The sequence below is a fragment of the Nesoenas mayeri genome (assembly GCF_963082525.1).
Source record: "Nesoenas mayeri genome assembly, chromosome: 2".
Taxonomy (NCBI): domain Eukaryota; kingdom Metazoa; phylum Chordata; class Aves; order Columbiformes; family Columbidae; genus Nesoenas; species Nesoenas mayeri.
The window spans coordinates 49,442,153-49,454,554 of NC_137543.1; the positions used below are offsets into that span (position 1 = coordinate 49,442,153).

A 12,402-nucleotide genomic window follows, 5' to 3' on the forward strand; every position below is an offset into this window, starting at 1 on the left:
GGGGTGGGGCGGGCCGAAGTTCCCCGCGCGGGGCCGGAGTTGGGGCTGTGCAGGAATGTGGCGCCGGCTGTCACGTGAAGCGGCCCCTCGCCGCCGAGGGCATGTGTGTGTGTGTGTGAGTGAGGGGGGCGGCGGGTAAATAAATAAACACGCGAGTAAATACAGAAATAAGGGGGGGTGGGGGGTGCTACTGAGGGGAGGGAGCGCACCCCGGAGCCCCAAGGCGCAGGGACGCGGGCTCGGACCCCCGGAGGAGGCGGGGGGAAGCCCGGGACCCGGAGGAGGACAAAGGGCGGCTTGTGCGGCTGTAGCGGAGCCGGCAGCGTCCCGGCCCGGCCGCCCCCTCCTCCCCGGCCTGGCGCGGCCGCCCCCCGCCGGCCCGGCGGGCCCCTCGCCGCCGCCCCTCAGCCCGGCGCGGCGCGGGGTGTCGCCCCCCGAGGAGCGGGCAGCCGTTGAGCCGCCCCCCTTCCCCCCTCACACCCCAACTCCCGCTTCTCCTCAGAAGCTGGCAGCCGTTGGCTGCCCCCCGAGGAGCCGGGAGTCGTTGTCCTCGGCGGCCGGCCGGGCGGGCAGGGGCTTCTCCTCGCCTGCGAGCGGGTGAGGAGGCTGAGGGTGGCTGTCACCTCAGATAAACGTCTCTCTCTGGATGGGCGCGTTCCTCCCGGGTTGGTCTGTACATGGCACTGAAGTAGAATAAAGCCTGGGTTGCGTCAGGTCAGAACATCTATAAGTTGTCTACTTTTTTTAGGGGGCGGGAAGGGGGAGCGAGGGAGAACCGAGGGCAAGTTGCGCGGCCCGGGGGGCTGCCCGAGCCGGGAGCGCAGAGCCCGGCCGGGGATGTGCTCCCGAGCCGCTGCCTGGCTGGCGGGCAGGCCTTGCTTTCTTCCCGGCTATGCTGGCGTACATCAGGAGTTAAGTGCCTAGAAACCAACTCGGTTTCATAGTTAGAAAGCAGGAGCGGGGTCTGCTTTTATGGACTTGTACAGGAGGACCTGGCAAAAAAAAACCCCTGCGCTCCCTTCGCTTGAAACAACTCTTTCCAGGAGTTCCCTTTTCAAAGTCTTCCTGTTGACTTCAGTGAGCTTTAGAGAAGGCTTCAAATCTTTTTTACTTTTTTTTTTTTTTCACTCTCCAGATTTTTTAAAAGGGAATAAAGGGTGCCTTGAATTTACTGCTTTACCTGCTGCTGCCGTCTGTATCTAGTTTACTGAAGTTTGTGCGGTTCAGTAGTGCTTTTGTTTGGCATCTTGCGGAGAACAAACGAGCCGCTCTTCCTTCACCTTTTAAAAATGATACCACAATGAAAGTTCTGTTGCTTGGGCGCGCACTTATATTCCGAGCTTCCCAGGGAGGATTTATTTATGTGCGCATAAGAGTTTTAGAGCCAGTAGGAGCGCGACCAATTAGCCATATTTGCAAAAAGATGCTGGGAAACTTCAACTGAAGGGTAGTATTAGATCTCCAAATATTTAAGGACAAAGGAATAAATGTTGAGAATTAATTGGCAAATAGAGAAAATTGCTCTCCTGTTAGAATTGGGCATATTTTACTCATGGTTATTTGTTAGATGCATTACAGAGAGGAGGTCTGTCTCAAATATCTTCCTGTGAACATCACACTTAATTTAAAACAAAAGATACAGCTTCCATTTTATGTGGAGGTATGGGCTTTGCCTTCCTTATGTACCAGTAGCCTGGGAGTCCCTAAAATGAGAAAACAGCAACATTGTACGAATCAGATGGAGTACCTTGGATTTGCTGACCATAAACTACAGACTTAACAAAACCGCTTAATGTTCAGGATAGAGATGGTAGATATTTCTTTATAGTGTGTTATTTACTATTTTTCAACTAAAACTGGGCAGTAAATCAATCATCATCTGTAATTATTGCTGCAGTAATTACCTTTGGGGGGTAGGTTATCATTCTTGGTGGCCTTTGTTCAAATATCTTTTTCATTTTCCCTGTTTTATTTTTCTTGAGTCATGTCAATTTTGTGTGGATTGATAGTACTCTGAAAGCAGTCGGATTGTAAGATTTCTGATGTAAGATTTCTGGGTAATAATGCGATGCAACTGAGAAGTTGAAAGATGCTTGCATAGACATAGCATTTAAATTCATTGATAAGAGTCTGCCCGCCAATTAATGCACCTTCATTTTTAGTGAAGAAACAAAAGCTTTAAGTAATGTTGCAAGAAGAATTTCAGCTGTACCTCCAATGCAGTGTTTGTTTAAATTTCTTATTTCTTAAGTATTACTGATACAGGCAGTAGAAAATATAGTTCTACAGTTTAAAAATAAATAGTATTTTAAATAGCTTTTCTGAAAAAATAGTCTTTGAATGTATGTAAATGAGTTATTTAAACTCGTGAGTGCTGTTTTACATCTAAATAAAATATGGAGTTACATATTACATTTCCAATTTGTCGTGTACTTAGCAACCCTTTACAGGGGGAGGATATAAGAGATATTTTTGATATGTCTGTCACTTTTGATAACTTAATTTGAAACTTATATCTTAAGGGAATACTGATACAAGGCAGGTAAATATATTAAAACAAAAAGACAATTGAGTTTTTTATATTGAATGCATGAAACTAACATTCATCTGAAATGGTGGGTGTTAAGAACTTGCTAATGACTAAATTTCTTCTGTTTTTTGAAAATACACTTTTTAAAAATTACCCTGGTTTCTGTTTACATTCCTTTTCTATTTCTTTTTTCTCTCTTAGCTCCCTCCCTGCCCTATTTTGGTTTCTTGCCAACTTTGATCTGAGTGTCCCCCAGCTCTTGGTGAGGATTGCATCTCAGGTTTGGACCTAGGAAAGAAAAAAGGCATTGTTAACATTAGATAAGCCCCTTACAATTTAATAATAATAAACACATCTTTCCAAGGAAAGGAAAAATAAGGTTGTAATTATTTTCGGTGAAAAACACTGACTCTTATAAATAGACTACACGTTTGTGGCAAAAAAAAAAAGTCTCAAAAGGAGAGTAAATTATTTAACTTTCTGAGAAACTGTAATTTGAATATCCTATTTTACTTTAGGAAGGAGGAATTAAAGTTCAACTGCTGTATTCTTTTAGGCAGAGGAAGGATCAGTTGCATCAAACTCAACAGTCCTGACCTATATTTCATTCTACTGATTAATTTATCCGATTTCCTTAGCTAGTTTCTGGAGGGAAAAAAAAAAAAAAAAAGAAAAAGATAAATCTATGAGGTATCATTGGTATCATTGACCTGATCAAAATCACCTAATGCAGTTGGTGGGTTAGGGAGGATAGCAGGAGAAAAACAGGTGGGGAAAGATAAATCAGAGATATGATACCTGTGTACAAGCCCCAAAAGAGACCCCGTGCAAATGAAGGGTGTCGGATAAGGGCAGTGGGTGCGACTCCTGAAACCCCTGGCAGGGAATGAGAACGACATCCCCTCAGTCAAACCATGCTGGAGCCCCCCAGGATGCACAAGCAAGAGAAGGGGGCAGAGCAGCTCGCTTGTATCTTATTTAACTTGGACACTGAAATGGTAAACCTTTTTTTTTTTTTTTCTGTGACTTGGCGTGCTTTGCAGATATCACACTTAGGTTACTGACCACCTTCCCCCTCCCTTCCCTTTCTGATTTATGGGGTTTTAGTTTTGGGAGGGCTTGGGGTTTTTCTTTTGCCCTTACTACTGGCTTTTGATGAGAAATTTTGTTTAGGAACAAAGTTACAAAGATATAGTCACTTGCCAAGAAAACCAGGTATTCTATATGCAAGCCTGAATGAAAATGTAGCTCTACTAAATGTTAAACCTGGGTTTCTCTGAGCTAAAGTCAAGTAATACTCATTATGCTAAAGTCATCCGGGAAAAATCACTGAAACTGTAGGTGTTAGATAAGCCATCGCAAGGAAACTAGAACAGCCCCACACATTTAATAAAAGCGCTGATCTCTGAAAGTACATTCTTTTTGAAAAAAATATAGAAGTATTTTGTTATGGCTTCAAAGCAAATTTTTACTCGTAATTTTGTATCTCACATTGGACTGCAGAAATAAAATTACTGAATATTAGTTCCTAGAAAGATGAGAAGGAAAAATTCATTTGCTCTATTTTATGTATCTGTATTCTGCTTAAAGAAGGCTTGTATCTTGAAATATTTTGGCAAGCCTGGAGTACCTCTTAAAGTTTTCCCTCTTTTTGAGGAAACCTAGGTACTGTTTCCATCCTGACTGAATTTACAGCTGCAACTCAGTTCATGCAGACTGTTGGTGGACTGAGCAAACAGTACCTGTGTTTTAACGTGACTTGTTTTCTTATTATAAATTTGAAGCAAAAGAGGTGCAAGTGATGTGGTGTAGTACTAGAGAAGGTAGAACAGTAGTGGATTAAAACAAAAAACTTAATAGCAGCAATAGTTCAGAGAGAGTCTGACATTCGGATCCCCTTCAAACAGTAGCCTTTACATTTCTGTGTATCTGTCAGCTATTTGAATGTTTATTCTCAGCCCCAACCCTCTCTGGCTTTTAAATTGCATGGACTAGACTCAGAAGAAGTTAGATTGTCTGCTGATTATACTATAATCAATCCAGCATAAACAAAAACAGTAATTACTATTGGCATGATTTCTGTGAACTTGTGTTAAAGTTTCAGTATTACTGGACCAAATAACTTTTTCTGAATGGGCCGTTTTCAGGAAATGCATTATTTTGACATCATTTTATAGGGAGGGAACAAAAATTTCATAAGATTGCATTTGCCCTGAAAAGCAAAAACATCTGTTTAATGCATGAGTGGATTGCTGGCTTTTACTTGGCCATGCAAAAAAGGGCAAAAATTAAGATATCGAACATAAAAGAGTACACGAAAAAACAAATTACAAAGAGGGTTTAAGATTAGCATCTTTTTTATAATGCAGACTATTTATAGTGTTCTCTTTTGACTTGCCAAAGCAAGCCCCAGCTCCTTTATATATTAAAAAAATCCGTGACAACAAAAACATCCTTAACCTTTAGTAATATTCATTGACTTTGGCAATGCATAGTGGTATTGATGGTCTTGATTAGCTGCAGGATTACAGTAATGCTAGCCAGTCATTTTTGGGGCCAGCATGAGTTATAGTGACCATCAGCATCTACTTTCTTCAGAACAGGTACTATTAGGAGTGAACATCTAAACAGCTGCATGTAAACAGCTACTGGTTGTACTGCTGACTTCCATAAAGATGAAATTTGGTGACAAAAGAGAATGTTAGAAATGAGGGTTAGAAATGCTGTGAGTTCGGTTTGGTTTGATTTTGTTTTCCGGAGTTGCTGTTAACTTGTGTAACAAGGGAAGCTGTCAGTATGGAGGCACTTATCTAACGTGTAGGATAACGTTACCCGCCATGATCTAAGAGGTCTTGAAAGGCTTTATTTTGCTCTATAATTCATTCAGTCTAATTTGCAACTAGTTTAATAGCTCTCATTTCTTTGTTCTGAAACATGATTCAGTATTTTGAAACTTGCACGTTTTGGAAAAAAAAAATCTGCCTTTTGAATGATTGTACGTGAGGAAAGAATTTGGAAGCATCGTTAACGTTTTATGTAGACCATATGGATTTAGTGGTTTTTTTTCTGTATAAAACACTGAAAAGAAGATACTTGGAATTGTTCTTTTTTAGATTGATTAAAATATAGTATGAATGCTGATGCCTTAAGACAGAGCCCTTAGCTTCTTTTCCCCACTGTATTTTGTGGTTTCCATTGGTTCTTATAGGGCTACATGAGCTCAAAATCACTCCCAGCTGCAGGTGGGGAAGATGCGCTACTTTACTTAGAAAAATGGCATATATACATATGTATATGTTTTTCCCTGAAGGGACAGCATACAGGTCTACAAAGCATTGGACCTGTTTTAGTTGGTGCTGGGAAAATGTATATATTGCAGTGTGTTACTACAAAGCATTAAAGTTTTTCAGCTGCACTCTTTACAAAAGTCAGATAGCACAAGAGAAGCTTTTAAATCATAATGCAATGCTTGGCATAGGATTCTGAGAAAAGATGAATGTGCAAAACCCAAAAGAGGTGATGAGGATTGTTTTTGTTTTAACTTTAATTTTAGACAACTTGGGTTCTATTTCACCTCGAGTATGAGTAATTATGCTACTTTAGCAATTATTAGAGATGAAAGAAATTCTGTTAGATATGAGTCTTCTAAACTTCAGTAGCTTTAGTTTTAGCCAGGATAATGATCAAGGAGTAGTTAGCCATATGCCTAGGGACCATGCTGTAGCAAAAATGATAGGGCTGATCTTGGGGGTATCCTTATTACAACATGTTATAATTAACATTTTAATTCAGCCCTCCTACTTTAAAAAAAAAAATCTGCTTTATGTTATTCTGTGCACACATTAATAATACTGCACAAAATTGCCCTCTTTCAATGGATTTTTGAACCAGGACCAGTGTCCTCTGTATTTACAATATGAGTTAACTCTGGTCATGCTTTTGTTTTTTTTTTCCACTTCAGATTCCTTTAGTTTCAAACATATTTTTTCCCCCTCTATCCTGCATAATTATTGAGAAAAAGATGTAGAGGATTTATTTTTCCTCCTTTCCTCCTTTTTTTAGGATTTTGTCTAGATTATCCATAATATTCTGTTGTGTGCACATTTGAGCCTTTTAGATTTTCCTTTAGCTAGAGTGATGCTGTGCATGCTGTACCGCAACTTTTCTTTGTACAGCTGAATCTGTATAGTGTCCACTCAAAAGGGTTGAAGGGTTATTACTCAACCAATTCTGCACAATTAATGCCCAATGAAATTTTAGATTTTAGGGAGATGTGTTTTCATTATGTTTTTTTCCCCACTCTTTTTTATCATGTGAGCAAGACAGAGGGGTATTCTTTGAGTAAGCAATTCATCTGATACTTTCACTTTTAAATATTGGTGCAATTAGGTGCAATTTTTCTTTCGAAGGTTAGGATTTTTAGTCCTTTAAGACTGCTTAGTCATTTATATAACTGTTGGTATAGTGGCTTCCCCCCACTATCCCCTTTCTTCTTTTTTTAATGCGATTGGGGCATACTAAGGTCTTTAGGAATATAATATCAGTAAGTAGTTAGCCTTCTTACAAATTTGGAAGTACTAATCATTAGTTAAACAGCCTCTTGCCTGAAACAGGACACTTTTTTGCCCTGAGGGCAAATGGTCAGGATGATGATAGTGAGGGTATGGGTGCTTTCCCTCCTTCCCCAAGCCCATTTTTTGAGAGCTTATTCTCTCATGGAGGTCAATAAGCAGGAACAGGAGATTTGCCCTTACCTAACAAGAACTGTAAAATCTCCCTCCTAGTTTCTCACACAGACATTTGGTGTTACACACGTGCGTGGAGCACTTTTAAGTCTAAATATCCTGGTTAACTGCACAATAGATGGCTTTCATATACGGTTCCTGAAACTTGTTGTGCTCTTACTATTATTAGGTTGTGTTTTGCTGGGAAAATACATTTCAAACAATGAATTCCGTGATAATTGATTTTTTTTAAGTTTTATTTTTTTGTTGTTCACTTTTGCGAACCTATCAAGTTTGACTTCCATTTTTGACTCATTAACTTCTTGAAAGGAACTTTAAAAACTAAAATAAAATACCTGCTGTGTTGCTAGACTGGATGATGTGATGTAGTGAGGCAGTGTCCTTGGGAAGACTAGGCTATACTTTTATCAACAAAACTTTCTCTGGCACTGAATTATGATGGCTCTATTTTTTTTTTCCTTTCCAGGCAGAGTCAAGTGAATTTCTAACTTTGACAGTGGCAGTAGGAAGGAGGAGGGGGTGGGGAGGTTAATTATTTTCCACCTCCAAAGAATACAATTGTGAGGAAGGAACTTTCTGATTCACTGGTTCCAGGACAACAGGATGTCGAGATCCATGCCTGATGTAAGGTTTTCACTCGGAAGATGGGAGGAGGAAATGGGTCACTATTGGTCTGTGCCTGCAGCCGCTGGGAAGGGATTGCGTTATGTGGCTTATAAACAGCTGGAGTGTAGGAAAAGATTTGGTTTGCGATTTCTGGTGAATCTGTTGAGCAGAAGGCTTACTCGCCAGATACAAATGTGAATCAATGAAGGTCAGAATGCTCTAAGGCTAGGTCCAAACCAAAGGGCTTGCACGCTGCACATTGCTAGTACTTCAGGGCTTAGTTTACAGGTGCCTGGTTGCCTACTAGAACAGTCATCTTGGACCAGGCACTTGGATTATTTATGTAATTCATAAGTAGGTTAGTGTTGTTGAGTAGGAACTACCTTAAGGAGGTAGCAGGAAGAACTTGAAAAGAGTAGTGTGTCATAGCTCCTCCTCTGTTCTAGATATGCATGTCTTGCTTGGTGCAACAGGGTATCTCGTAGCAGTCACTTATCTGATCCAGTTCTTTGGAGATAGGGGACAGGTTGTTCCTTTCCTCCCAAGTTAGAAGGAACAGAGACATTGTGCTCCTGCTCTTCCTTTTCTCTTCACTGAAGAGGGAAAGTTATTTGCCCTGCTAGGATGTGAGAGACAGGGATTCTGTTTTGTGCTTTGTTTCGGGGTATCTGAATCTGCATCTCACAGGGAGTACATCAGTCATTACGCAGCAGCATATTGTGCTCTGAGTGTGAGTTACCCTTTTATTTTTGTGAACGATGTTTCCCTTTTTAAAAGTGTAATTAAGTATTTGTTGGACAAGGGGGTGAGGAGGAGTTCTCGTATACAAGACTTATAGCTTTAGAGGCTTGAATACCGATTGAGAAAGGGGAGACCTGGGTCCTGGTCTGCCAAGTACTCACTGCAGTATTACTTCTGATGAATTGTTTCAATGAAACCAGAACTGGAGTCCATGTGTCCCACTTCCTATGTGAGTGCCCTAATGACAAGGATAAGGTATCACCCTAATTTTCCTTCTTTCTAGTTCAGTCAGTATTGTAGATGAGGTATGGCAGTTTCAACAGCAATGAATGAGTGCACCTCAAGTCTTAGAGTAAGTGCTCTTTGTTAAGAAGCTCATGACGTGAGTACAAATCCTTCTGATAGAGAAGAAAGTTGAGCTGGTGCCACCCACATCCTGGGTGAGTGATCTAACTGGTGGGTGTGGGCCAGAAGGGGAAAGGAAGAGGTATTTCAACCCACACGTTTTTCTGCCAGCATCTTGTAGCAACTGGGGAAGGGTATTTAAATGCTGAAGAACCAGCCCATGAGACTGTGTCCAAAGCCAGGGCAGGCAGGAGAATTTTTAATCTTCCACTAGCCAGCTGTGCTGGGGCTTTGGTTTGACTTCAGCATAGAGCTGCACAGCACTGAGAAAGTCTGGATGGGAAAACCATAGATACTGCCTGACCCGAGAGGCATGTGAGCAGAAGTTCTGGCAACAGAGATGTGGCACCCCCTCACTAGTTTTTGGCTCCTGAGCTTTTTTGTGGATATAGACCAGAGTGCTGTTTTACATGATAGAAAGTTACCTAGAACAGGTCAGAGAGTTTGAGGGATCAAAAATAACCTTATGAAATCCTGGCACACAATAGATGGAGATCTCTGGTCAATCAGGGATAATCTCAGTTGAAAGGAGGTGGTTTTTTTTGACTCAGATAAATGTATGTCTTTAGGTAACAGAGCTAAAGCATGCCTCTGTATTTTGTTCTGGTGTTGCAATGGTGTCAGGCAGCCAAAACTCCTTATTTTAGGCATATAAATTACTTCACTTTCCAAGGCAATGATCCTCTACAGTAACCTTTACTGTAGGTCCTCATAGCCCTTCCTTACATCACCTGTCTTCAGAGTTGTGTGAAGCTGGCTACTTTGAAGGTTCTGTGATCCATAGGCCAGTTTGATTCAGATTGTTGTCTCTTAATGAGTTTAGGGTTTTATAGACTGTGTTTAATGAATTTCCTGTTTTCTAAGCACAGTTGGAAATAAAGGTCTGTAGGAGTACCAGAAATCCTTAGTTATGTCCCTTTGAGAGAATAAGAAAGCTTAGGTGATCCATAGCTTCAGTATACTTAGAGGAATCACTCTGAAAACGTTCATGTTCAGTACTGGGTTTGGTAATTAGGCTTAAAATTTATCGTAGCCTCGTAATTTCTATCTTTCCTCCAAATGGACTGTATGCCCACAGTCACATTGTCAGGAATGGAGGTGGATTATTCAGTTTAAGACAGGCAGGACAGCTGAAAGTCCTGATGCTGGTACTAAGAATTGACTTCCAGAAAGGTTCCCTCTTGCCTTGCTAGTTCTCACTATGGTTCTCAGTCTAACTCAGAGATCCACTGTAATTTGTTACCTTGCATGATAGAGGGTCTTAGGGATGCTTGAAATTTACTTGAGGTTTATAAAAAGCTTTAAGATTCTTTGGAGAAAAGTACTTTTTGAAAAATATATCATACCATTATTAGTTTACTTTAAACAATAGAAATATGAGTATACGTAGATGTAGCTTAACCTTGTTAATAGATGCATGATTAGGGAGGCACAGTTAGCATTCTGGGCAGGATTAATTAATTTACTGCCTTGGCTATCTAGAAAAAGATATTCCCCCACCCCTGGCTTTGGAGTTTCTGTAGAATTCTCCCTCTGCTGCAAGAAAGAGCATCTTCTGCCTTTTTTGCACACAATGTTACATAAAACTGGATGTCTTTAGACTGTCACATTTGGATGCTGTCACACTTGAGATCAAGGGTTGGAAGAATATGCAAAGGATTTCTTAAGCATAATTTCTTTCTACTTAAGTATATTTATTACTTTAATGTTTATGTGCTGCCTAGGAAAATATTTTAGCATAAGAATAGTATTTTCCAGCCACTGCAGTCTAATTGGGAACTCCTAATTCAATCTATGAGAAGATCATTAGGGGAAAAAACCAAAACCTTGCAAGCTCAGTGTTGAGTTAGACTAAAGAAAGGAGTAAAAAATATGAATGCTATGAGGGGCTTTGTGTTCTGAAAAAAGTGAATGCAAGAAAAACAATGCTTTACATAACAGGAATCTTTCAAGGAAAATATTAATTTCCAGTACCAATACTGTTACAGTGCTTGGAGGAGTAGAAATAGGAAAAGGGTTAAATCACAGCACAACGGAAAACAAATCAAAACCAAATATTCATACATATGATTAATTGGATTTTTGTACAGTGTGGCTACACACAGAACTAATTTTCAATAGGGTTCTGGAATGTAGATATTGAAATGTTAATATGCAAAGGCATTTCTTTTTCCAGCTCTTCTCACATGAAAATCATTGGGTGTATGTACATTTGGGAGTAAGGATGGTAATCGGGTTTCTGGCTAGTAGCTGATAGACATGTGTTGATACTAGAGAAAGCTGTTCAGAAAACAGTACTTTCTTGGTAGTTCTGAACTTTTCTGAATGCCAGTTATCTTAAATGACATTATGGAGCAGCCTGAAATGGTTGTTGACTTCCAGGAGTCACCCACTGAACTGCTGCTTGAAGTGGCACAGGGAGGTGTGAAACCCTGCGCTCACGTCTGTCGGCCAGAAGAGTTTAAAAGGTGAATCTTAGAGCACTGGTTCTATCTGGGGAGAGAAGAAAGTGGTGGAAGGTGTAGCCCTAGCAGGTGATACATTGACACGTGATGCTGCATTTAATACTACTCTGTAACTTCTTTAATTTCAGTTTTGTATCCTGACTGAACCCTATGGAGGTGTATTTCCACAGCACATTATTGCCAAGTGCGAAGCATCTTCAAAATCCATTGACTTTACTAGAGTTAGAAGATACTCAGCACCTCCTGTAACTGGCTCTTAAATTTGCCTTCTGCTATGTGATTCATCTACTTAATCATACTTAATATCTACCTGTAGGTGGTGGCAATATGAATGTCCTCTTGGTTTTTATGTGGCCATGAGGAGGAGGGAAAAGTAGAGAGATACTTCCAGAAATTACAGTCATTTGTAGGTACTGAAATAATGGCACACACATTTTATTTCTGTTCTGTCTGGGTAACTCGGTAAATTGTGTATTGATTATGCTAATACAGCTAGTGTCTCTATTACTTGTCTGCAGAAATTATTCAAACATGTAGATTGAAGATGCACTTGGCAAAGTTACCATCCTAAGAAAAAGGCTTTTGTGCAAAGATGGCTTTAAATTGAATTACTAATCATATGCTAATGGAACTTTATAGATTAAGTATTGAGTTATAGGAAATGCAAGGTGCTAGCTAAAAATATATATTCTAAACTTCCCATTCTGACAGCCTTAGTTGCTATATTAGGTTTATTTTCACATCTCTCAAGGAATATGTTTTAGGAAGGGATAGATCAATAGCAATCTATTTTTATAGTTTATTTTGGGATATGTGGCTTCTCCTGCTTTGTTTAACAAGCTGAAAAGAGGCTCAGGCATTTGGGACAGTCCTTTTTTTTTTTTTTTCCTTTTTCTTTTTTAAAATTTAT

At 40.1% G+C, this 12,402-nt stretch overlaps 1 protein-coding gene across 1 annotated transcript in view; it reads left to right on the top strand.

Moving 5' to 3' along the window:
• The window catches only part of ZNF521 (zinc finger protein 521), a gene marked incomplete at its 3' end in the record, with an annotated part of 205,054 nt that overhangs the window by 546 nt on the left and 192,106 nt on the right, over window positions 1-12,402 (top strand). The gene's annotated exons all lie outside the window — the stretch shown is intronic.